Source organism: Adiantum capillus-veneris, chromosome 5 (genome assembly GCF_014529385.1).
Source record: "Adiantum capillus-veneris isolate H3 chromosome 5, ASM1452938v2, whole genome shotgun sequence".
In the NCBI taxonomy this organism is placed as follows: Eukaryota; Viridiplantae; Streptophyta; class Polypodiopsida; order Polypodiales; family Pteridaceae; genus Adiantum; species Adiantum capillus-veneris.
In genome coordinates this window covers 84077615-84103507 of record NC_140935.1, presented here as the reverse complement: position 1 = coordinate 84103507, position 25893 = coordinate 84077615, and the positions used below count along the sequence as shown (strand labels likewise).

Here is a 25893-nt window from a genome sequence, read left to right as displayed (position 1 = left end):
TTCTTTATGCTGATGATATTGTACTGATATCTGACTCACCAGAAGGTATGCAACGACATCTGGACGCACTACGCAATTTTGCAGAAGATAGTGGCCTGGGTGTAAACCTAGTTAAAACAAAGGTTATGGTGTTTAACACCACACCGCAACGGGTCAGGAGATCAGTACCTACTTTCAAATATGTTCAGGAGATTGTGGACTATACAGATGCAGACACTTACCTGGGGGTAGTCTTCACGGGGCCGAGATTTTCTTTGAGAAGAGCAGCAGAGACTAGACTAACTAGAGCCGGTGCGGCTCTGGGAGGAATGGAGAGGATGTGTTCACAAGTTCAGTTCCAGGAACCTAGGACAAAGTTATGGCTCTTTGATACTTTGGTAGCCTCTACTATGTTATATGGGGTGCAAGTTTGGGGACCTTCTATAGGCCAGGATGGGTGGAGGCGAATGGAGAAGCCCCTGCTATCTATGATCTCTCGGCTGATTAGAGCCAAGGTTTCTATACCGCATGATATCATTCGAGCGGAATTAGCTGCCCCCCCTATGGAGATTGAGGCGCTCACAAGATCAGTCTCCTTTGTACACAATCTATGGGATACTACCAGAGACAGATATGCAAGGGTGGCTCTAGAGTCCTCCAAACAATTAGCTTTTAATGGGGACACATCATGCTGGTATGCTCAGATGACATCATGGTTTCAAACACATGGTTTCACCATGGATAGGTTGCCTCCTTTTCAATACTCTCTTCAGGAACCCTTGAGGTCTCTGACATGGGTAGAGATTAATAGACTCATCCGTCAGGATTTGATCCAGCTGGACACGAGAAGGACATGGATAGAGCCGTTACAATAGTTGGGCACAAAAATGGCTTTCTATAGAGATAATCTTCTCCACCTCACGGGGGATGGGTTTGTGATTCGACCTAGCTATATGGACACGCATCTTTCGCATGGTTTGTGTTGTGCCATTGGCCAGATATGCATGTCCTCACACCAGCTCGAGATTGAGATTGGCAGATTCAGAGGGACACCGGCAGATAACAGAATATGCCGCTTATGCCATGTAGAGCCAGAGACAGAAGTACATTACATATGTCATTGCACAGTATACTATGAGATACGAGGTCATTTTCACTGTCTATTCAGAGAAGGTTTTGGGCCTCTATCTAGGGTCATGAGTTACGAGGATCAAAGATGTCTTGGGATTTATCTACTTGAGTTACACAAGCATAGAGGAACCTTACTGAGGAGAGGTGAAGAGAGACATCCCCAGAGACAGATCACAGATTTCTTTACACTAGATACTATACACCCAGAAGAACAAACAGAGGAGCAACCAGCGACAGTGGAGAGGTCTACCCACACTACTGGCATTCTCATAGACCGAGCATTGGGAGATCTAGACGACCCCAAGGGAGGAGAGGAGCTACACAATTTCAAAGCAGGCTACGGCAAAGGATTCAAGCCATACTCTTTCGTCGTCCAGAGTGCAGATGAAGATGGATCTCTACTCCCCTCCCATTTTGTCTTCACATTGTACTGCTTAGTTTAGGATCCCGCAGTATTTATATTTTGTTATCCTAGTTTAATTTATTTTGTTAATCTGACTTTGTATCAGATACACCGCATTGTAACTTTCTAGTCTCATAGGTCACTTTGGCCTTTTGAAGACGTTAATATAACATTTCATTTCTCTCTCTCTCTCTCTCTCTCTCTCTCTCTCTCTCTCTCTCTCTCTCTCTCTCTCTCTCTCTCGTCTCTTGACTCTCGATCTGTCAAGGTGGAAATCGGTCGGAGCTGCTCTCTGAGTAGGTGTAGCGTATAGTAGAGGCAGGTTGTAGGCAACTCTCGCAAGGGTGCACCATGCACTATTGGGGTGCATGATTTTTCCTCTCTTCTATCATGCTCGCCGCTTGGGACCATATGAGACAAATCAAATGTACATGGTGTCTAGCCAAATGAGCATCCTCAACGCTTCCTGCTGTCCTAGAATTTTTGTGTGTTGATGCAGAAGGTCTAGAAAAGCTGCATTTGTTGCAGCAGCCACTCCTCTTAGATCAAAATCTTTATCTTCCCAATGCTCAGGTCCTTGAACTATGGCACCTCCTCCAAAGATGCTGCAAGTGCTTCTTCAGTTCATTTTTCCTCACTTGTTTCACAAGAAAGTCCACAGCTCCCTTTGACAAGCATTTGAAAATGGAATTCATGGAGTCATGAGAGGACATCATGATAACCGGAATGTTCTTGAGGGCCCCATGGTTCATAATTCACCCCAATAGACCTATGCCTGATAAACAGGGCATCACGACCTCCGTCAGAACAAGATCGAATTGGTTTTTCTGGTCCATCAAAAGCTCCCATGCTAGTAACCCAATGGAGGCACGTGTAACTTCATAGCTGCAATCGCGTAGGAGAGCACCAACTCGATCAAGCTGAATGCATGGAACTAATGCAAGTCTAGGCTATGTCGGCCATGAAGAAGGGGATGACGACACCATCCTAAGGGCTGAAATCTGCAATCTCGTATCTGCTGTCCAAAAACCCTATGTGCTGAAATCTACGACTATGTCCAAAAACGCTATTCTGGGATTGTTCTGTAGGTCTTTGACGCTGAAAATCTACAGGTTTAGGGCTGAAAACTGAGGTTTCTTGGGGCTGAATGTGCTACTCTTTAGGGGCTCAATCTGCTGGTCTTTCATTGCTGAAAAACGCCATGCTCAAAACTGTCAAAAACGCTAGGTGATGGGTCTCCAAAAACGCTAGGTTGCTGAGCTTCTTCTGTCGATGGTCGCTGAGCTTCTGCTCCAGGTGAACCTTGCGGTCTCCTATCCCCCACATGAGAGGGGAGAGCTGGAGCATGCAACACGCAGCGACCTACAAGTTTCTACCTTCGAATTGCCCGAGAAGGGGATTGTGGAAATCCATGGCAATAAGCTATTCGTATGCGAAGAATTGAGAGGAGATGTGGCAAACCTGTAATGTGGCATTGTGGTCGTGATGCTTGATTGTGAAGTGAAGATAAAGGATGTGAGCCTGGCAGGGTCTACTGATATGCGTATAACCTACGGTATACCGCTAAGTTGGGGTGTGTGCATGAGGCCGAACCCCTCAGCAAATGGTGCTCACAGTATGGCTGCGAACAGCTTGGACCAGATGGCGGTCGGGAAAACAGGAAGGTCAGCAACAAGCCTACTGGCTTGGAGCACACATCGGAAGGATGATTGTGGGATTACCCGGAAAAGGTGGTCATCAAGGTGTGACTAGGGTTATGAATTGACAGTGGTGCAAGGTCATTGGGTCATGAAGGAGGTCATGGAGACCTGATTGGGAATGTCCCTGAAGGGGCCTTATAGACTAGTTTACACGATCCATAAGCTAGCTGAGGCAAACCCAGTGGGATTAATCGCCGCGTGGTTCGGTGATGGGTGTTAAAAAATGCGACTGCCCAAGTCTTGTGTGGCAAGTAGGGCTGCTTGGGGTTGTGGATAGTGACCTACTGGAGGTGAAGATATGCATATGGGACCCGAGATAAGGTTACCCATGCGGGGATGCATTTGTTTACAGAATGACCCGAATGTACGGAGGTACTGAGCTGACAACACGCTGGAATATACTTGGCCGATGCGGGATTAAGCCCGAAGGGTTAGAGCCGTTTGCTGGTTCTGACAGACGGAATGTAGCAAGATGAGTGCTGGCATAAATGCAGGCCACAGACGGCCGTTGGATCCCACCGTGACAAGGCAGGTTGCAAGAGGATGCGGAGCGAGTCAGGTGGACTCAAAATCATACCAGGCAGCCAAGGACTAGATCGCATAATCGGGGATGTACCACAACTAGGAGGTATTGGGCTGAGTAAGAGGGCCAGCAAACAACTAAGGTGCAGGGTGAGATATGCAGGTACGAGAAGAACAACAATGCTGGGGCAAGTTATGTATGGCCGATGTGTTTCCCCTCGAAGAGACGGGCGAGCCACAGAGTGCGAATGCAACACGACTACGCATTGCAAGAGGGCGGGCTCCGATCAGCACCAGCCCACCTTTCATTCGGGGAGCTGTGCTGTGTGAGTGATTAGGCACATGCTATTATACCTTAACCGATACTAGCCCGAATGGGGGTTATTCGACACCGGGCAGCGGGCTGTATTCCAGGCCATTCTGGATGAAATTATTAGCAAGCCTACGGGCGTGGGGTCCCCAAGTAAGTAGTGGGGGCACACTGATGACGGTTATGCTACTGGTACGGTTGGCACTTCATGGAGGTTACAGTCAAGGGAGATGCAAAGGGAGGAATTCCAATGGAGAGAATCTTGAGGCGGATTCTCTTTGGAGATTAGGAGCTTGGTGTGGTCAAGCTTGGTCGACGAGGCGGTTGCGGCTTCCTTGGTGAGAGGAGCTTTGAGCTCAGTGGAGCTCGATAGAGAAGTGCTCGGCGGAGGAGAGCTTGACATTCGAGTGCTTGGATGCTATTGTGGCAGAGTCTTGCATTGGAGCTTGCATTGAGAGGACATTGCATCACACAGAGTGGAGCAGGAGCAGATTCAAGACTATGTGCAACTCGTTTTTTGCCATTTTTGGGCTCTAAAACGCAGTTTTTTGCGTAGCTCCATCATACAGAATCAGATCTACATGATCCAGGAGTCTACGTCAGGGTTTTGGCACGCTCCGGAAGCGATGGCGATGTCTACTTGCTGAAATTCTTCTTTGAATTATAGCAGGTACAACAGCAGGTTTGTTTGTGCCCTTTCAGGTCCCAAAAACACTGTTTTTGGTATATCTCACACACACGGAGTATTTTCTGCAGCAACCAGCAGATTCATAGGTGTACACAGGTTTTTGGATATGCATTTTTCCAGAGAGCCACTCATGCAAGAGTGAGCTATGTTGCCATGGTCTTGGCGTTTTATGTATGCCATATATGGATTTGTGTATTTATTTATGGCTGAGATTATTTGACATTTGGCTCAATTTATAGAAGAAACTCTGTTGGATTTTATTCAGGTTCTCGCCATAGCTTCTACGTATTTGCAGGTTGCTCTTTGACAATTTAGTGGTTGAGTTTACTCCCACCTTGATAGGTGATTTTCAGCCATCATTTGGTTGGAGTTTGGAGTCACTTGTGTATGCCCTTGTGTGCCGTATTTCGCATTGCGCATAGCGATAGATCTTGCAAGGTTTTGCGAAATGTTGCTAAATCTTGCAAGGTTTTGCAAAATCTGGCAGACATTTGGTCATCGATTGGAAGGTATTTTGGCAGCAATCATCACTCACATGTATGTCATTTGAGGTGTCGTTGAGTGGTACTCAGGCAAGAGCGGGTATGCTCATATGTATGACTTTGTAAGGTGATTCCGGTAAAGTTTATTCCCGGATTGGCCATTGTGGCATATATTATTGTCTCTTTGAGGTTTACTGTTGAGACTTTGCTCCAGTTACATAGGAGACTCTACAAAAATTTTGTCAGATATTTATGCGCGATTGAGTCATATTGACTTGTGATTTTGTACAAGGTTTTGCACGATTATTGGTGCAATTTTCATCAGTTTTTGAGTCATATTTTCAGACTTTTGTTGATGCGACTCGAGCCAGTTTAGGGCCGATTTGGTTGACATTTGCTAGTCATTGTTGGTTGCTCTTTTGCGAGCATTATGGCTGATTTTTCATTTGACTTCCAGCGTTATGGTCTGACAGAGTTTGATGGTGCAGATTTTTTTGCTTGGAAGGAGCATATGCTTGTTGCATTTGCGGATTTGGGGCAGGATAAACCCTTGCGTGGTTTATCGGCGAAGCCCAAGTCTATGTGTGATGATGATTGGCAGGATATTGATGAGTTAGCAATGTCTACGATTCGTTTGCATCTGGTTGAGTCTGTTTACTGGCAGGTCTCAAGGGAGACTACAACTCATGCTTTATGGCATAGTTTACATGCTATGTATGTGACATCCATGTCTACAGGGGAGTGGGCAGCCTGCTCGGTTAAAGCAGACAGTAGGGACAAGGCTACAATTTTGCTCAAATCGAACATACTCGATGAGGACATCGTGCTCTCTCGTAGGTGGGAAGAGTGTTACGGGTCTCTATGAATAGGCGGGTTCCGAGACCCTCCACAGTCACTCGTCCTCTTGAGTCAACTTCGTGAGACGCGACCTCGAGGGCCCTTGGCCGACAAGAGGTCTCTACCTTGGGTGATCACCCTTGCGGAGGGAAGCTATACAAGCCACACTCAAGAAGGGAAGCTATACAAGCAGTAGAAAAACGCAAATTCAGCAGTATAAAAACGCAGTAGATCAACATTTTTAACAGCCCCAAATCAGCCCTAGTTGGTTGCAGAAGATCTCCATTTTCAGCCCTCGAAAACGCAGCCAAAACAATCATTTTCAGCCACTGAAACAGTCCCGAAATTCAGTAGATAGAAGACCACAAATTTCAGTCCTAAAGTCGTCGTCGTCATCACCGTCGTCGTCACCGGCATAGTCCCAAGTTGCATCAGTCCATTGCATCCGCATTGTACCACTTTGTGCAATCAATAGTAGACCACTCTCGCCGACGAGAGTGGGGCCTTCGGAGGAGGGTTTTACAACGTTTCTGGTGTTGTATTTCTCTTCTCTCTCTATCTCTCAGTCTCTACACTTGCACGCACAATGTCCATTCACTTTGTTTGTGATCATAGCACTTTCGATTAAGAACGGAAGGCTCTCCCTTCCATAAGAACTAAAAGGAACCTTGAGCACAGTTCGGAGCAGTCATCTTGAGCAAATCGTAAACAATCATATGTTATGGACTTGCCGACAATGTCGACGAAGATCAGGACGACAACGAGACTGACTGGAATCTGAAAAACGCTATGGCTGAAATCTATGAATCTTTATCCACTTAATTTTGACTCTATGTCGATGACGACGATGGGCTGAAAACGCAGATACTGAAATGTACGTTTTTTGGGTTGAACCTGCAAACGCTCGTGGATCTGACCATGCGGTGAGGAACTGTTGCAGGAAGGTGAGGTCTGCGAGGTTCGATGATTCTACGGCGGAGTCTGATTGCTGAAAACTGAAAACGTTGGTCTAGATCTGGGTTTCGTCGCGGTAGATCTACAAAATGCTGGATGGTTATGCTGATGCAAAAACGCTAGGGCTGATATGCTATCTTGCTGTGGAATCTGCTAATGCTAGGGCTGATCTCTCTTCTGCTGTTGTCGGGACCGATCTGCTAATGCTAGGGCTGAAAACGCAGATACTGAAATGTACGTTTTTTGGGTTGAACCTGCAAACGCTCGTGGATCTGACCATGCGGTGAGGAACTGTTGCAGAAAGGTGAGGTCTGCGAGGTTCGATGATTCTACGGCGGAGTCTGATTGCTGAAAACTGAAAACGTTGGTCTAGATCTGGGTTTCGTCGCGGTAGATCTACAAAATGCTGGATGGTTATGCTGATGCAAAAACGCTAGGGCTGATATGCTATCTTGCTGTGGAATCTGCTAATGCTAGGGCTGATCTCTCTTCTGCTGTTGTCGGGACCGATCTGCAGTGCAAAAATGCCAGGGCTGATCTGTCATGCAAAATGCTAGGATTTTCAGATGGGCTTCACTGTCGGTGGCAGCGTCCTTGTATCTTGAGCAGCGGCGTGTTTTGATTACCTTGCACATAGCTACAAAAAGAAAAATGAGTCTGAAGGGAATCGAACCCTGACACTAGCCATATGAGGCTATCACCATGAGACTCCCCACCACCCACCCTTATTAGTAAGATTTCAAAAGAATAAAAATCATTACTTAACAAAATGAATTACTGCGAGATTAAATCTTACCTAATATAGGTTGATTTGTGAGTTGATACGCACGGCTAATAGTCCTCATCGTCATCTTTGAGATTAACCGTCAATAAAATCTCATCTTCATTATCTTTGTTTACTTCTTCAAACTCCTCTACCGTTAAATCTGTGTTGACGTTCATTTCCTCCGTGTGCTCGACATCCACTATTTCTTCCTCTTCGGTGTCTGTAGTGTCAGAGTACGGATGGTTGTCGTTCTCATCATCATCTACAATGTCATCGTGATCGGCAAGGAAAATTCTACACGTCTCTAACATGGATGTGTCTAGATTCGAAGATGTTACCAATTCATCCTGATTTGCTTCCTCAGGGTCAACGCTATCAAAAAACTGACGACCTCTAGGTTGGACATGCACAACTTGCCACCATGGATGAGAATCTGGGTTCTTGTAAAAGAACGCTTGCTCAACATGAGTTGACAAAATGTAAGGCTTTCTTGTTGCACGCATTAACTTTGAGGAGTCGACGGACCAAAATTTAGACGGTTCTCTTCTCATTGTGACACTATTGCCTTTATACTCGGCACGAAACCAATCCACCTTCAGAATCACCTGTCAAAATGCACGAATCAAAACTTTAGAACTATGTATAACTTCAAGAAATCTACATGTCATTGTTGTATGAAGAGGAATTTCATTCACCTGTTTGAAGATCCGATACGATATTTCATAAATGCCAACTATGGTTCCCACATAACCCAGTTCACTATCAACAAGATTTGTGTCTCTTGAACTTGTACGTGATAATTGCTTGAAAGAGGCAACAACGGAAGAATCTTGAGTTAGATGTAAGTCGTCAATAGCTTTTATTCGAAGATGTTGACCATAAGCCCACATGTTTGGATACATTCGAGCCTAGATCAATATATAAATGATATAAGAAAAAAAGGAATATTGTTTGTTTAGTTTAAAGTTTTCAAAACCCAAAAGTTACCTTTCTTTCACATCCGATCATAAACTCTCTCTGTTCCCTTGAGATTGTCTCATGATCTCTATCCGCCCGTTGCATACGGGTGTATAACCAATCCATGAAAGTAGGTATGTCTTTGATGTTATTTACGTTGGTTTGACATCTGGATCTCCTGTTTTTACGTCTGCCAACTCGTTGGTTCGCAAGTTTCTCCTCATACTCCTCAACAAATTGTTTCATGCATTCTCTATTATAGACAATGAAAGTAGAAATATCCAAACTATCTTGGATCTTAATTCAAAAAGGGACTCCCTTACCAGACAATACCTCGTCTGACATGGTAGAAGAAGACGCATTTGTCTATACGCGTGGAGCTTCAAAATCGGTTTGCTCAAGATATTCACAAACGTAATACATGCATTCTTCAAGCATCCATCCTTCCGCCATAGAACCCTCTGGTCTTGCTTTTTGACGTACATAACCTTTCAGTACTCCCATAAATCTCTCGGCCCAAAACATCCATCGAGTAGAAACAACACCAGCAAGCTCTATCTCGTCCACTAGATGGATTAGCAGATGAACTTGGATATCAAAAAGGAGGTTGGAAGTTCCTTCTCCATTAACCAAAGAAGCTCTATACATTCACGCTTCTTTTGTGGAATTAACCCTTTGTCAATTTCTTTAAATGTAATCCATCTATCAATAAAAGAAAGAAGAAATTAAAGTTATATTTGAATTAATAACTTATCAAATAAAATTTTACACTAAAATTTAATGAGCGATAAATACCTTGCAAGCGATCCAAAGCGATATATTACGTCTCGGACTCGTTGGGTAGTACATCCATCAATAACAAGGGGTAGAACATGTTGTATACATGATTAGTCCAATCAACAAAACATGCAAGAAAATAAATACTTACGAAGATTGATAAAACATTACCTTCACAAAATTGCGCCAATCATGTGTTTTTAAACCAGACAAGCTCTTGTCATCTAAAGTAAACATGTTTCGACAAGATGCTCCAAATCCTGTAGACGTACGAATCAATTGAATCCTCTTGTTGATAGTCTGCACCTCTTCTGCGTTGAGTACCCATGGGGCAGGCTCATAGGTTGTGTCAAGTCCAGTTTCATCAGAAAGTGGCCATAGATTAGGCTTTGAATTTCAATCCTTTAAGTCAGTTCTTGCTGCCACTGTGTCTTTCAAGCCAACAAGGTGTTGCCATAACGAATGACCAATGTTCTTAAATATATGCATAGGATCAAGAAGATGACATATCTTCAAATCTTTCCAATATTCCAAAGTGTACCATATCAAAGGACTTTGAGCCAGAGAACGTTTTCCTCTGGCTCGCACCTTCACAGTGCCATCATCATCACCGCTTATGATCTCCGACTCCGGATCGATAGCGGGCCCAACAGTCCACTTTAGATACCAATCCTTTGGTGTGTTTGGTATTGGACATTTTCCTTCTTCTACCTTCCCGTTGAAATGTATGGCTTGACTTCTATTTCGTAGATGATGCTCTTCAGGTAAAAATGGTCTGTGTCAAAGATATATATTTTTGTTGAGGTTTTTGCTATAAGTTGATCTCAACCAATCACCACACACATGACAAGCTTTATAGCCCTTGGTACATATTCCTACATGAAAAACATAACAAAGATTATTAGCACAATAAATATACAAAAAACATATGAGAAAATGTATATATCTAAACCATTTACCTGAGCAAAAACCATATCTTGGAAAGTCGTGGATAGTCCATGCTAAAATCCCACGAACAATGAACTGCCTTTCACCAATGCTTCTTGATATATCCACGACATCAATCCCTCTCCACAAATCTTGAAGATCGTCAATGAGAGGAGCCAAATATACATTCAGGTCTTTAACTTGTCGCTTTCTTGGGATTAAGAGTGAGAGAATTAAATGCTCTTTCTTAATACTAAGATATGGGGGTAGATTATAGTTAATAACTACCACCGGCCATGTAGACCATTTACGTGATTTTATAGAAAATGGATTCACACCATCTAATGCTACACCCATCTTTAAATTGCGTGATTCTTTTGTAAAATCTGGCCATAGAAAATCAATATGCTCAAATGCAGGACTCTCCTACGGAATTCGCATTACTCTATCTTTGCTCTTGTGCTCCGCTCCCCATGTCATAAGATTAGCTAATTCAGGACTTTGAAACATATGTTTTATACGCGGAGCCAAGGTAAAATGTCTCAATACCTTTCTAGGGACCTTACCTTTCTCATCTTTATAATGAGGCATTTGACATTTTGGGCATGTCACATTGTCCTGGTGATGGGGGCTTTTCACAAGCCAAGCTCCCATACCCCTCTTCTCTCGTCCCCACCCCATGAAAACCCCCTCTTAGGGAGGGAGTGATAAAAGGCATTGGAAAAAGTAAGAAAAAAATAAAGTATGATTATGTAAATATATAAGAAAGGTAAAATATGCCACCTCATGCCTGCGGGGTAGCCCATCCCCACCTTGCCTCCTTTTTCTTCATTGTTGCCCCGCCGGGTGTCCCTTTTCCTCTCCTCCACTCAAAAGGTCAACTCCCCTCTCTCTTCCCCTTGTCCTTTCTCCTTTCTCTCTCCCCTCAAGCTACCCAACCTCTCACCAATAATGCATTATAACTCACCAATAATGCACCCTAACTCACATGCAACTTACCCTATCTTCCAAAATAGTATACCCCACCCCCTCTTTCTCTCTCCTATCATATCCGATGACCCAAATACCCCCCTCTCTCTCTAAAGGGCGCCATGTATCTTGTCTTGTAGCTAAATAACCTCCCCCACACTCACACACACTCAGTTTCACTGAAAAAGGTGCCCACAGACTCATCCCCACCCGGTGGTTACCTGATTTTTCTTGTGTTCACACACATCTGCACACAGATTCACCTTTGAACACACTCCCCTCTCTCCCCTCTTGTAATTACTTTATTCTCCATGTCACCTCTCACTTTTTTTCATCAACCCATCTCTCTCTCTTAGTCTCTCTCTCATGAGACTACTGTTCTGGCACATATACACACAGCCAGACAAGTGGGGCCCACAGTCACATGGCCTATGTAGATAATGATTTCTTCATTTCTAAATTCTAGAATTTCTCCCCCCTCCTCCCCTATATAAAGAGGGGTCACCATCACACTAAGGACACACACCATCACCAAAGAGTACACTATGCACTGTGTGTGCCTAGTGCACACACACACACCCACACCATCACCATCACCGCAATCACCATGCTCTTCTTGAGCATGACCTCTACACCCTTGGGCTATGGAAGATGAAGGGAAACTAAATGAAGGATGATGGCCATAACCCTCATGCGAGTCTTTGCCATCAACTCCCACCTATCCGCCATGTGCTCTACCACGCTCTCCCTTCTCATTCCCCTACCCTATGCTCCCCATTTCATTGCCTTATTCTCTAAATAAAGCTTGAGGTTTTGTGAGCTCGAGGCGCTCCATTCGGTCCCCGGTGTTTTAGAGGCCGTCGGGGATTCGGGGTTCGCTTTGCTCCTGTCATTTGGTGCGCCCACGGAGGATCTTTTCACGAAACCCTTCAGTTTACAAGACTAAAACCCCTAAACTATTGTGAATGGATGAATGACTAGCAGGATTTGCTAATTGGACGACAGAAGAAGAAGAGCTCCAAGCACAACTAGACGAACTCCGCATCTGGATCGAAGCTCGAGTGCCAGGCGTAACGGTAATCGATTTGCAGTGGGAGAGTCAACCAACACGCCAAACCCAGTGGATATACATAGGCCAAGTGCCAAGAAGAAGAAGGAGAAGGTCGAAACCATGTCCGCAATCTACAACCAACCCACAACAACAAAATGGAAGGAGCTCTACACAATAGAGAATCAACACTATTCTACTTTGAGAATCGGGTAACTCAAGTCACCGAGGTAATTATCACAGTCAGTTTTCAAGTCGCACCTAATGCTACAGCACAGATAACGGAATCATTGGCTCAAACTCTCACTAGAGAAACTAGGGATCTACTGAGTTTGTTTCAGGAAAGAACACCACCCTCTCCCACAAGCTTGGACAGTGACTAAGCACCTCTAAGCTTCACATGAATCAGTACAACCTACCTCAAGACAAATCACACATACCAACACGTGTACGCTCAATCAAGGTGATACTGGATTTGAAGGCTCACTACCAGCACGTCATTGACACCATGCTGGGTGGGGAGCGATATTTTGAGGTTCTAGCATCAGATCAACCATTTGTTTTACCTTTGGTACAAGGCAATGTACCGTTTGAAGTTTTAATCTATGTCCTAGTATAGGAGGGTATACACGCCTCCTTGTAAAGAAGAAAAAAACTTTTGCAAGTTAAGTAGTGTGTCTTTCTAGATCTCTCTCAATAATCATGGCAAGTGTAGCATTTCCAACATTTAAAGGAAAGAAGGGGAAGGATTTGGTAACAGACTTCCTAGATGACTTTGAAGTAGCATGTGTAGTGAGCAACAAAGATACGGATGAATCCCGGGTTAGAATCTTTAAGCATATCATGAAGCTAGAAGCTAGATCATGGTACAATGCACTTCCACAAGCAACCAAGGATGACTGGGAACCCTTAAAAACCGCTTTTAAGAGGTGCTTTGGGGGAGGTACCACTTCAGAAAAGTTGTGGGACAAGTTGAGAGACTTGAAGCAGGAGGGTCTTTTAGAATATGCCACCTATGAGTCCAAATTTGTGGATTTGTGGGAACGGTGGGTTGAGTCACTGGCAAGGGGGGAAGCTGCACCCGATTTCCTAAAAAAAGATCAGTTCACGCATGGCTTATGGCCACTTCTCAAGGAGAAGATGAAAGGTAGATTCCCGGCTACGTACGAGTTAGCCGTTGAGATTGCTCGCCTTAAGGACAAGAAGCTGCGAATGAAAGCCAAAGAAACCGAGTCAACAGAAACAACAACATCACGTTGACCAGCAACTACGACAACCACCATTCCACCACCACCACCGGCTCTTGGGGTAAGAGATGACCAACAAGATATGTTGGCCCATATTACTGACCAACTGCAGAATTTGTCTGTCCACTTAATACAACAAGGGAGGAGTCAAGAAAGAGATCAAGACCCTGGAAGAGCACGACGACAAAACAGGGAGTATCATTGCTACAACTGCGGAGAAGACGGTCACAGTATGTACTACTGTCCCAAACCACGACAAAACTATAATAGAGGAGGTAGGAGGAACCAATTGTCACCCCCTAGAGAAAGAACACCCCCACCCCGAGCACCAACCCCACCAACACAAATTCGAAGTCCACCCCAGACACGACTACAAGGATCCATTCCACCTCTTCCACCAGCCCCACCACCTGATCGCCCTGTAAACATCATAAGGCTAGAAGAGAAAGGAAAAGCCGTAGTAGTGGATCCACCCAGAGCAAAGGAGAGGGACAAGGGTAAGGAGAAGGTAACCTTTTTAGAACCACTTGAGGCCATGACTGTGAAAAGAGCTAGGAGGGAGAAGGCTACACAATCAGATGATAAGAGAAGCATGAGAGGAGAAACTAGCAAGAGGCCATCGAGGCCACGACGAAAATTGGGCATCAACGACTTCCAGCTAGGGGAAAGTTCTAAGCCCTATGATCTAACATTGGATGTGGCAGAGCAAGGACCGAAGATTACATGGCCACAGCTGCTACATCTTGTACCTAAAGTAAGGCGACAATGGTCTAAAATGGTAAGTACAAGATGCTCCAAAACAAAGGTAGCCGGAGCAATTTCGGGATGCAACATGGATGACATCCTTCCAATTGTCGACGTAAACATAAAAGGAAAGAGGGTTGGAAACACCTACATTGATGGAGGTGCACAAATCTGTGTAATGAGTGAACCTATGATGCTTCGATTAGGGCTCGAGGTTGACAGGCCTTCTCCATGCAAGGCAAAGATGGAAAACAACGCAAAAGTAAAGTGTGTGGGTGTGGTAAGTGCCGTGAAAATCAAAGCTTTCAACAATGAGGTAGAGGTAGATGTTTTTGTAATGCCTACTAAGGGGAAGGGCTATCCACTAATTTTGGGAAGGCCATGGTTGATGGCCATGAAGGCAAAACAGGACTGGGGTACTGGCCTTCTACGCATGACCGGTAAGAAAGGGGAGACAATCTACTACGACATGAGGATTGGCAAGCAGAAGCAAATGAATCTGGAAACATCGGCAGATGAAACCACTAGCGAATCTTTCAGTTTTGAGGAGGAGACCACATCCATTGACGAAAGTGACAGTTCCATTGATGTGATGGGTATCATTATGAAGGATCCACAAAGGGTAAGCACAACTGGTGATCCATCACCAAAAGGGAAACCCAATGAAGAGGAGAGCAAATCACCTGGCCTAGGAGGAAGTAGGTTGAAGGGTATGTTGTCTACGGAATTAACACTTGAGGAGAAAGATAGTTTTTTGCAAATGTTGATGGGATTTCCTAACCTGTTCATTGACAACTATGAAAGAATCACAGGCATTACAGTGGTGGAACATCATATTAAGCTGAAGGAAGGGGTAAAACCAGTTGTGCAAAAGCTACGACGACTGGGGGTCATACAAGAAAAGGCACTCTTGGCCGAGGTAAGGAAATTGCTGGAGGGGGGATTCATCTATCCTGTAGAAAACTCAAAATGGGTGTCACCCGTAGTGGTGACGCCTAAAAAGAATGGTAAGTGGAGGGTCTGTGTTGACTACAAACCAGTAAATGCAGCTACAAAGAGAGACCACTTTCCTCTCCCTTTCTTGGATGAAATTCTGAATGAGGTAGCGGGTTTTGAATGCTATACCGTCTGTGATGGTTATTGTGGATACTTTCAAATACGCATAGCCTTGGAAGATCAGCTAAAAACCACTTTTATCACACCATGGGGTTGTTTTTCATACAGGGTTATGCCACTTGGTCTCACAAATGCACCTGCCACATTCCAAAGATATGTCACATATGTTTTTCAACCGTTCTTTGGAACATCCATAAGAGTGTTCATTGATGATTTTTGTATATATAGCTCCCGCTCCCGTATTTAACTAAAGGTTTGGCCAGGTTGCAGAGCCTAGGTGGGCAATTAAATGTGGATAAATGCCACATTGGGGAGAGTAAAGTCATTCTACTAGGCCATGAAATTTCAGCAAAAGGTATCAACGCCGACCCAAGTAAGGTGTCCGCACTCATAGCCCTACCTTCACCAACGACCGCATGTCAACTGGTCTCTTTTCTACAGAAGATGAGGTACTTAAGTAGATTCATACATCTACTATCACAACTTGTTCTACCACTGCAACAACTCACTCAAAGATCAACTTTCACTTGGGACGAGGAAAGCGAACATCACTACAACAAGGTAAAGGAGGTCTTAGCCACTCTGCCAACTATCTCACCACCTAAGTGGGATGAAAAATTCTATGTCACCTCAAGTGTTGGTGATGACTCATTGGGGGCTGTGCTACTCCAAAAGGATACGGCGACATCTTTCATGAGGCCAATCTACTTCTCTAGTCGAATGATGACAGCAGGAGAGAAAGGTTTCACCCATGTGGAACACTTAGTCCTAGCTCTTAGATTTGCAACTACAAAGTTTAGGTCATATTTGCTGCCTAAGCAATTTGTGATTCTAACCACGGATGAAATATTTCCCTATGTTGTACAACACATGGATGTGTCTGCTAGAATTACTAAATGGCTAGTTTGTCTGCAAGAGTTTGACTACACAGTACAGGTAGAAAGCACGACAAGGGCAATTTTGGGGGGACTCATGACCTGCCAAGTCTTTGAAAGGAAGGAGAAGCAATCTAAGGAAGGAGAAGTCCGATTACCTCCAGTACCACCGATGGTAGAAGGAGCATACTCTCTCTACTTTGATGGAGTTTACAAGCGAGCGTCCGACAAAGCAGCTGCACGCATAGTGGTCTTTGATGACAGAGGGACAAAGGTATTTTCATTGGGCCAATTGTTAGATTCACATTCTAACAATGAAGGTGAGTATGCAGCACTAACCAAGGTGTACAACGACTTAATGTATTTGGGGATGCTCTACTTCTGGTAAGGCAAGTAAATGGAGCATGGATATGCAAGAATCCTAGTTTAAGGACTCACTTAAGTGGTGTAAAAACCTTGTTGGGTAAGTTTGAAGAAGTTCAAATACACCATATCCCAAGGGCTCAAAACCAAGAAGCAGATGCCCTAGCAAGTGAAAGACTACAGGAAGTGGTGGTTGGAGCAATAAAACTAAAGCTCCCTCTATTTCAAGGGAGTGATGCCTTGCCTGACATCATGCATTTTTTGGAAACAGGGGAATGCCCATCACATTTAACAAAGGGGCAGAAGCAATGGCTGACGCGGAAGGCCACAAGGTATCGACTCATCAATGATGGTTTGTACTGTAAGGGTAAGGACCAAATGCTCAAGAAGGTCCCTCTCTCTCACGAAATCACGGGAGTAATTGCTAGTTGTCACGATAGGGTTTGTGGTGGTCACTTTGCCCTAGACATAACAAGTAGGAAAATATTACAGGCAGGCTTCATATGGCCTAGCCTCAACCGTGATGTACACCATTGGTGCAAAACGTGTAAGTTGTGTCAAAAGGCCGGCACTAGGTCACTTATGCCTGAACCACAGACACCTATTCTCTCATATGGCCCATTTGAAAAATGGGGTATCGATGCCATTGGGCCATTACCTAGGGCCAACTCAGGAAAATTCTACTTTATCATGGGGGTCGACTACATGACTAGATGGGCAGAGGCTACAGCCACCACTAGAATCACAGCGGTAGAGGTAGCTAAATTTATCTACGAGCACATATGCTGTAGGTTTGGCACACCTTTAGAGATCATCTCTGATAGAGGTCCAGGTTTCAGAGCAGACTTGGTAGGAGAATTAATGCAGAAACTGGGCATTACAAGGAGGCACTCTTCACCATATTACCCTCAATGTAATGGCCTAGTTGAAAAGGTAAATGGAATGGTTTCTAAAATTATTACCAAGCAGGTAAACAATCATTCCGGAGACTAGGATAAGTATCTACTAGCAGCTTTATGGGCCTACAGAACTTCATTTCATACATCCTTGGGATTCACACCGTATCATCTAGTATTTGGTAAGGAAGCAATCTTGCCCATTGAAGTGCAACTACAAAGTCTCAGAGTAATGGCAAGCCAACTTCAACAACCCAACATGCATTTGAGAGATCACATCATCAACTTGGAAAGACTGCAGCTGGACAGAGAAGAAGCAATAAATTATTATGCAGCACAAGCAGAGCATAGACGGCTTATTAGCTTTAACGAGCATCTCCGGAAAAAAGAATTGAAGAAAGGAATGTTGGTGCTCCGCTACGACAATCGCTTCGACACGCGCAAGGATAAGAAACTCCTGATTCGATGGAAAGGCCCTTTCATCATAAGGAAAAAGTATGCCAATGGAAGCTACTAGCTTACGGAGGCTGATGGAAAACTTCATAAAACCAGGGTAAATGGTTGGGGACTTAAACCTTATTTTCTTCGATTAGACCAGGCTCCACCAATTGACATTCCAGATGACGACACACCATCAGCCGCCACCTCTGACGATAATGATCAAACAGATGAGCTAGAGACATGAATACCACTAGCCAAAAGGGGAGGGCTAATGATGGGGGCTTTTCACAAGCCAAGCTCCCATACCCCTCTTCTCTCGTCCCCACCCCATGAAAACCCCCTCTTAGGGAGGGAGTGATAAAAGGCATTGGAAAAAGTAAGAAAAAAAAAAGTATGATTATGTAAATATATAAGAAAGGTAAAATAGGCCACCTCATGCCTGCGGGGTAGCCCATCCCCACCTTGCCTCCTTTTTCTTCACTGTTGCCCCACAGGGTGTCCCTTTTCCTCTCCTCCACTCAAAAGGTCAACTCCCCTCTCTCTTCCCCTTGTCCTTTCTCTTTTCTCTCTCCCCTCAAGCTACCCCACCTCTCACCAATAATGTATTATAACTCACCAATAATGCACCCTAACTCACATGCAACTTACCCTATCTTCCAAAATAGTATACCCCACCCCCTCTTTCTCTCTCCTATCATATCCCATGACCCAAATACCCCCCTCTCTCTATAAAGGGCACCATGTCTCTTGTCTTGTAGCTAAATAACATCCCCCACACTCACACACACTCAGTTTCACTGAAAAAGGTGCCCACAGACTCATCCCCACCCGGTGGTTACCTGATTTTTCTTGTGTTCACACACATCTGCACACAGATTCACCTCTGAACACACTCCCCTCTCTCCCCTCTTGTAATTACTTTATTCTCCATGTCACCTCTCACTTTTTTTCATCAACCCATCTCTCTCTCTTAGTCTCTCTCTCATGAGACTGCTGTTCTGGCACATATACACACAGCCAGACAAGTGGGGCCCACAGTCACATAGCCTATGTAGATAAAGATTTCTTCATTTCTAAATTCTAGAATTTCTCCCCCCTCCTCCCCTATATAAAGAGGGGTCACCATCACACTAAGGACACACACCATCACCAAAGAGTACACTATGCACTGTGTGTGCCTAGTGCACACACACACACACACCCACACCATCACCATCACCGCAATCACCATGCTCGTCTTGAGCATGACCTCTACACCCTTGGGCTATGGAAGATGAAGGGAAAATAAATGAAGGATGATGGCCATAACCCTCGTGCGAGTCTTCGCCATCAACTCCCACCTATCCTCCATGTGATCTACCACGCTCTCCCTTCTCATTCCCCTACCCTATGCTCCCCATTTCATCGCCTTATTCTCTAAATAAAGCTTGAGGTTTTGTGAGTATGTTTTCTTGCAATGTTTTTCCCATGTGAGGTGTGTGGAATGGCCACCTAGTCTTGTGTTTGGAGTGAGCTTGTGTATGTGTGAAGGGTGTGTGAATTCGTCATCCTTTTGTGGTGCCTATGTACTAAGCCTCTATACCCCCTTCCTCACTCTCTCTCTCTCTCTCTCTCTCTCTCACTTGATCTCATTCCCTTTCCTCTTCATCATTACTCCCAAGCATCCATCTCTCTTGGATGAAAACTTTGTTATGGTGGTGTGTTGTTTGCGTCCTAGCCGCTGAAGCTAGGTGGTGCCCCCTGTTTGCTTTACCATGACAGGCCCGAGGCGCACTATTCGGTCCCCGGTGTTTTAGAGGCCGTCGGGGTTCGGGGTTGGCTTTGCTCCCGTCACTGGTACTAATGTCTATATAAAATACAATCGTTGGGACATGCATGTATAGAAGAATAGTCAAGTCCAAGACTACTTATCATCTTCTTCACCTCATCATGTGATGCAGGAAGGGAATTGCTTGTCGGCAAGAAATTTTGAGAGACTAGCCTACAAGTTGATTAAAAATATGATCAATAACAAGGACCAATGTTTAGAGTGTAGCAAACAAATATGTTAGATGTATACATACTTCAATAGTGCTGAAACGGATACATTACTCCATCCAAAACGGTTTTGAAGATTAAGAATAAGTAAGCTTGCACTTAGTCATGTCAGTTGGCTTCCTTCGTAGATATGCTTTAGAGCTTCTTCTCGAAGATACTTGTCGTTTTTAGGAATATCGCTCGCACTATCATTTTGATGCCAATCCTCAATAAAATCAGCCATGCCATCGTCATTATCAAAGATATCATCACGTCCATTAAAGTCCTTACAATATTGTTCCTTTAGTCTTGCATACGTATTAGGATCACTCCTGCGTAGGATCCTCATGCACTCTATTGACATTTGAGATACGTCATGTGAATGTTGATTTGTGACATTATTGATGTCATAATCTAGAATCTGCATATTTGAAGGTAAAGAAGATTGTATCAATAGCATGCTTATATATAAAAGGAGAGAGAGATGTGCATGGAATTCAATAACATTTGGAAACAACAAAAAATAATATCAAAATAAATTAGCGACAGCATGAAACGTAATGAAAATTAAAGTGTAGAATTAGGGTACAAAAGTTCAAAATAACATTAGGAATTGTATACAATGAGCTCTTAACCCTCATCTGTTAAGGGTGCTCGTGGAGGTCTACGCCATCCATAATTGACTAGAAATTCATCACCAACACGTAATGATTTAATAGCATGGACAACTATATATCTTGGTACATCCCTAGTCATGTGTCTTGGTTCATGACTATTCTCACACTCCACAAATGTGCAATTGGTTCTTGCACTTCTCCCTCGACTACTATTGATTAAACCTGCTATGTTTCCTTGAGAGTAAGTTCTTCCATCAACATAGAGTCTTTGGTCTTCTGCATGTGTAATCCCTCTAGCAGAAAGAGAGGCTGCATTGAGACATAATCCATAAGTAGTCATGCTCTAGATGTAGCGAGTGAGCTGATGCCATGGACCCCATCTATATATAGGTCCACAAAAAGACATAAGGGTGACCTCTGAATGAGGGGGCACATGCAAATCCTGTGCAATAAAGACGCCTCGTCCCGCTCCACTAATGGTGGACGGAGCAATCATGTAGCGATTGCCCCAAAATCCAAAAACCACTCCATCTGAAGGAAGTGGTCCTCCTTGCCAGCCTCCGTATCGTCTACGATCGTAGCTCTGTACTAGATCCTGTAAATGAGTAGGCAGTGGATGATCTCCACCCATCTCAGCCTCCAATGGAGGAGGTAGAGGATGTCGAGAAACCTCGAGCTGCAACTGACAAATGACCTGTCCGTGCCGTGTGCGAGAGACATGTGCACCACTGGTAGTAAAGTCATCCTCGCCATCAAGTGAAGATACCTACATATATAATCTAGTTACATTATATATTTTACTCTTTGATTTTTAAAACTCCAATATCAAACAAAGGGAGATCAGAAATATACCATAGGTCGATGTCGCTCCTCAGGTGGTGGTGCTCGCTCAAAAGTACCATAAGTTATATGGTATATTCTGACGCTTATTGTAATTTAAAAAATAAACAGGCGCTATTGTATGGTGCCGTCAAACAAGAGAAAGGCAACCATTTGCATGGAGACATGGCAATTCTTCCACAAGGAGATGCGCCTACGCATTAATTTTCCCCAACAAAAGGTGTGTGCCTTTGGTAATATATATTAGAATTAATATGAACTTTCCTAGATTGATTCTAACTTTCACAAATCTATGTTATTTTGTTTATTCAAATTTTCTTAGGAGGCAACAAGAAAGAGAGTAGCTTTACGTCACACATCTAGACTAGGGCGGATGGGACGGGATGGATTTGTGGCCACATAGACCATTCACATTTTAACTTTTAAAGGTAGTATTATTGAATGCAAAAATTAATAAGTCTTTGGTTGTGTCTTAATGTAGACGAAAGACTATGGTCGTGCACGACGGCATAAGAGATAGAGTACGCTACATACTGCGGCTATCGTGCTTTGTGTCAGACACTTACTGACACTCCAGATCCACTTGTACGTATCTTTGTTTTGCTTTGTAGTTTTTTTTCATGATAACTATAATATATTCTTTTTTCATTTCACTAACTAATACAGGAGCAGCATGGGGAGGCTGATATGACAGAGGTGGCTTGACAGGAGGCCGAGGGGCGACGTCGAGAGGTTGAGAGGAGCAGCGGCCCAATCACTGGCCATGATGGTGACGATCGCAGAGATGGGGACAGTCGTAGTCCCACGGTTCGGACCAGTGGTGGTGGCACTAGCGATCATGAGACCGATGATAGTGAATCTTCTAGTAGTGATGGATCACATAGTGATCCTGTGTAGAGATTTCTTTTGCATATTTGGGATCGTTATATATGTATTTTTTAGTTTGCATTGCTACATCGTATGTGATGATGAGATTTGTTTTGTATATGTGAGGATTGATCACCACACATTTTGGACACATGTACATAAACTTACTGATGATATATACTGGCATGTGTTTGTTGCATCATTGAATTTGTCTATTGTCAAACAATTAATTATTTGTCGATAAGATAATTAACCATCTCAATGTTATTTATTTGTCTTTATATATATATTTTTAAAAAAGATGGATTGAAATCATGGTCATTGTGCTACCAAATGATGATGTGGCATGTGAAACCTAGTCCTAAGTTTTCTGTTAGTTGCTCTACTTCTCAAAATTAAGGCATTTTGATCTTATAGCACTCTTGTGCAAGTCTTTAAGAATATAAAAGAAATATCGCTAGGGACGTTAGTCTTTTTGTTCAGTTGTTGTTGTCCTGGTTTGGGTCACCGCCTGTGGCTTGTCACCCGGTATGTTTACACATTGTTAAAAAGGCTTCCAATGTTGTTTTTAAGATGAAGATTTGAACTATGACGTTTCAAAGTACCAAGCATCATACGCTCCAAGTTTCAAGTAACGTACCATGTACCATGCACCAACTACAAGCATCATATGCTCCAAGTTTCAAGTTACGTACCATGTACCATGTACCTTGCACCAATGACAACTATCAAGTTTCATTATGGAACCTGATACCAAACTCTAAATCAACTGCCAAATCTAACACTAACAAGTTTTCTTGGTTTCTATGTCAGACTCTAGTACTAACAAGATTTTGATTTTCATATTTTTTGTAAAGGTAGAAGATTTTACGCTAAGTGTCAGATTCTACATATCTTGTACCAAATCAAGTACCAAGTTTCAAGTTGCAAGTACTAAGTACCAAATCAAGTACCAAGTACCAAGTACCTTATACCAAATCTAACACTAAAGAGGTTTTATTGTTTTCATGTTAATTTATTACAGTACCACAAAGTTACATTGACCCATTAATACCATGGACCATGTACCAATTGCAAGTACGAAGTTTCATTATGGAACCTACAACCAAATTAAAGCAAGGACCAAGTACCAAGTACCGACATGTACCGAGTACCAAGTATCAACATGTACCAAGTACCAAGTATCAACATGTACCAAGTTTTCTTTATTTTCATGTTAAACCCACATGTCCCGAGTTGTATGAAATAGGGACAAGTTTTTTTTTTTTGTGGACTCTAGAAACGGTCCATCGGCGAGCCGTTGGAGCTCTTGTGAGCCCACATGGAATGTCCATGTACCAATGAGGCATATGGGAAAGCTATACGGCTCGCTAAGAGATCAAACAACTCGTTGATATATGGATCATTCTCAAAGTCCTCGAGCAAAAAATGCTCAGAAACAATACATCGGTCAGCTGTTTGAGCTCTCGGCGAGTCCTATAGCTTGCCCACATGCCTCTTTGGCACGTGAAAAATCTATGTGGGTTCGCAGAATCTTAAATGGTTCGCCAATGAGTCCGTCCAAAGTAGTCCACAAGCGTTTTTTTGATCATGGACTTCATAAATGGTCGATCGACCAGCTTTAACGCATGGAGCCCACGTGCCAATGAGGCATGTGAACAAGTTATACAGCTTGTTTGAACTTTTTAAATGGCCCATTTGCGAGCCGTTTGAGATCTCGTGAGCCCACATAGCTTGTCCACGTGCCAACGAGGCATCTTGGCAAGCTATATGGCTCATGAGATTCTGAAGCGGCTGGCCAATGGACCATTTTAGAAGTTCGCAAGAATTATTTTTTTTATACATCAAGAACATTTTTCTTAACTGAACAAAGGGAGCCCATTTAGAACATATAGAAACGTCTGCTACATGACAAAAATCATGGGATTGAGATTTAATATTGGCTTGAGGGCCTGCTATTTTATTTTAATATATAATTTTAATAAACAAACATGATCGTCTATTTTTTATTTAATTTAAAGTTCTAACTTAAAAAATTAGCAAAAAGAAAGAGAGAGAGCTGTTTACCATAATTCATCTTGAAGCCGAAATCGTAAATTTATATTGCTTATGTACGCACCGGTCCGATCAACGTCCGCACTACTATGCGAAATGCCAACAAATGTATGAGCAACGAGAGCAATCACAATTGCACGAACACCGGCGCGCGAGAGAGAGTTAGAGTTTGTGGGTGTGTGTGTTCCACTCGAGAGCTAGAGTTTGTATGTGTGTGTGTTCCACTCGAGAGCTAGAGTTTGTATGTGTGTGTAGAAGAGCTATAGAGAGAGAGAGAGAGAGAGAGAGAGAGAGAGAGAGAGAGCATTAGAGTTAGATTTTTGTATGTACTGTGTGTGTGAGAGAAAGAGAGAGGGAGCGGAGAGAGATCACTTATGAAACCCTGCACGTCATATAGTCGTTGCGTGTTCGAAGAGTCACTGATGCGGTCTTTAAAAAAAAAAAAAGAAACTCGTCACTTAAGCATCTCGCCACTTATGCCACGTGCCGCTTATACCACGCATTTTGCCACTCGTCGCTTATGCCACGCTCCGCTTATGCGACAAAAAGTAAACGTCTTATTTCTGTTACTTATGCGACGGTAACTCGTCGCTATAGCCCTCGTTAAATGCCTCGTTTATGCGACGTATAGTAGCGACGGCTACAGCGACGCCTTTTTCCCTCGCTAATGCGACAAAAATTCGTCGCTGTAGCCGTCGCTATAGGGGGGGCAAATGTAGTAGTGTTGTGATATATATTCAAGCATCTACTACGATCGCTATCATGTACATACATATCCGGGGAGTCATGGCCCTGGATATGGCACATTTGCATGCTTTTTGACTTGATAAGATGCTTAATCTGGTTTGACAATGTACATAGTCCAAGTATTTTATAGTGGCACACTCATCTCGCCTATAAAGACTGATGCGGGCAAAAACTGCCAAAAATAGCAACTAACAAGCGCCATTTGCAGAATTGTATGGAAAGTGACCCCAAATTGTATATTGATGAAAAATGATGCTTATCTATGATTTTTATGCTTATGAAAATTATCCCACAAATTTAGGGATTTTTCTAACTCTGTTTGGGATTTTTCGCATCAAAAATGGTGGGTCAAAATGAGCTGAAAATGACCTAGTTTTGGTCCAAATTGGCAAAATGACCCAAAAATTGACACATCAGCTCATATTTCCGTGAGGAAGAGAGAGAGGGCTACTTTTTAAAGAAGAAACCATCAATTTTTCTCTACTATGCAATAGCTTCCATGGTTGCCAAATCTATGTGTGTTGCAGTCCCGTCTCTTCGCAATCTTGTACCTGAGCTTGTGAGGGAGTGAATTAGGGTTTCCCCTTATCAAAATGGTGTGTGGGCTTCACTTTAGAAG

General features: G+C 43.5%; 3 pseudogenes; 1 reads left to right on the top strand and 2 right to left on the bottom strand.

Moving 5' to 3' along the window:
- Nucleotides 1-23787, top strand: part of LOC147457631 (uncharacterized) — a 28019-nt pseudogene extending 4232 nt beyond the window's left edge.
- LOC147457633 (uncharacterized) lies at nt 7792-8323 on the bottom strand (annotated as a pseudogene).
- Nucleotides 20779-21667, bottom strand: LOC147457632 (uncharacterized; annotated as a pseudogene).
- Nucleotides 23788-25893: the final 2106 nt, after the last annotated feature.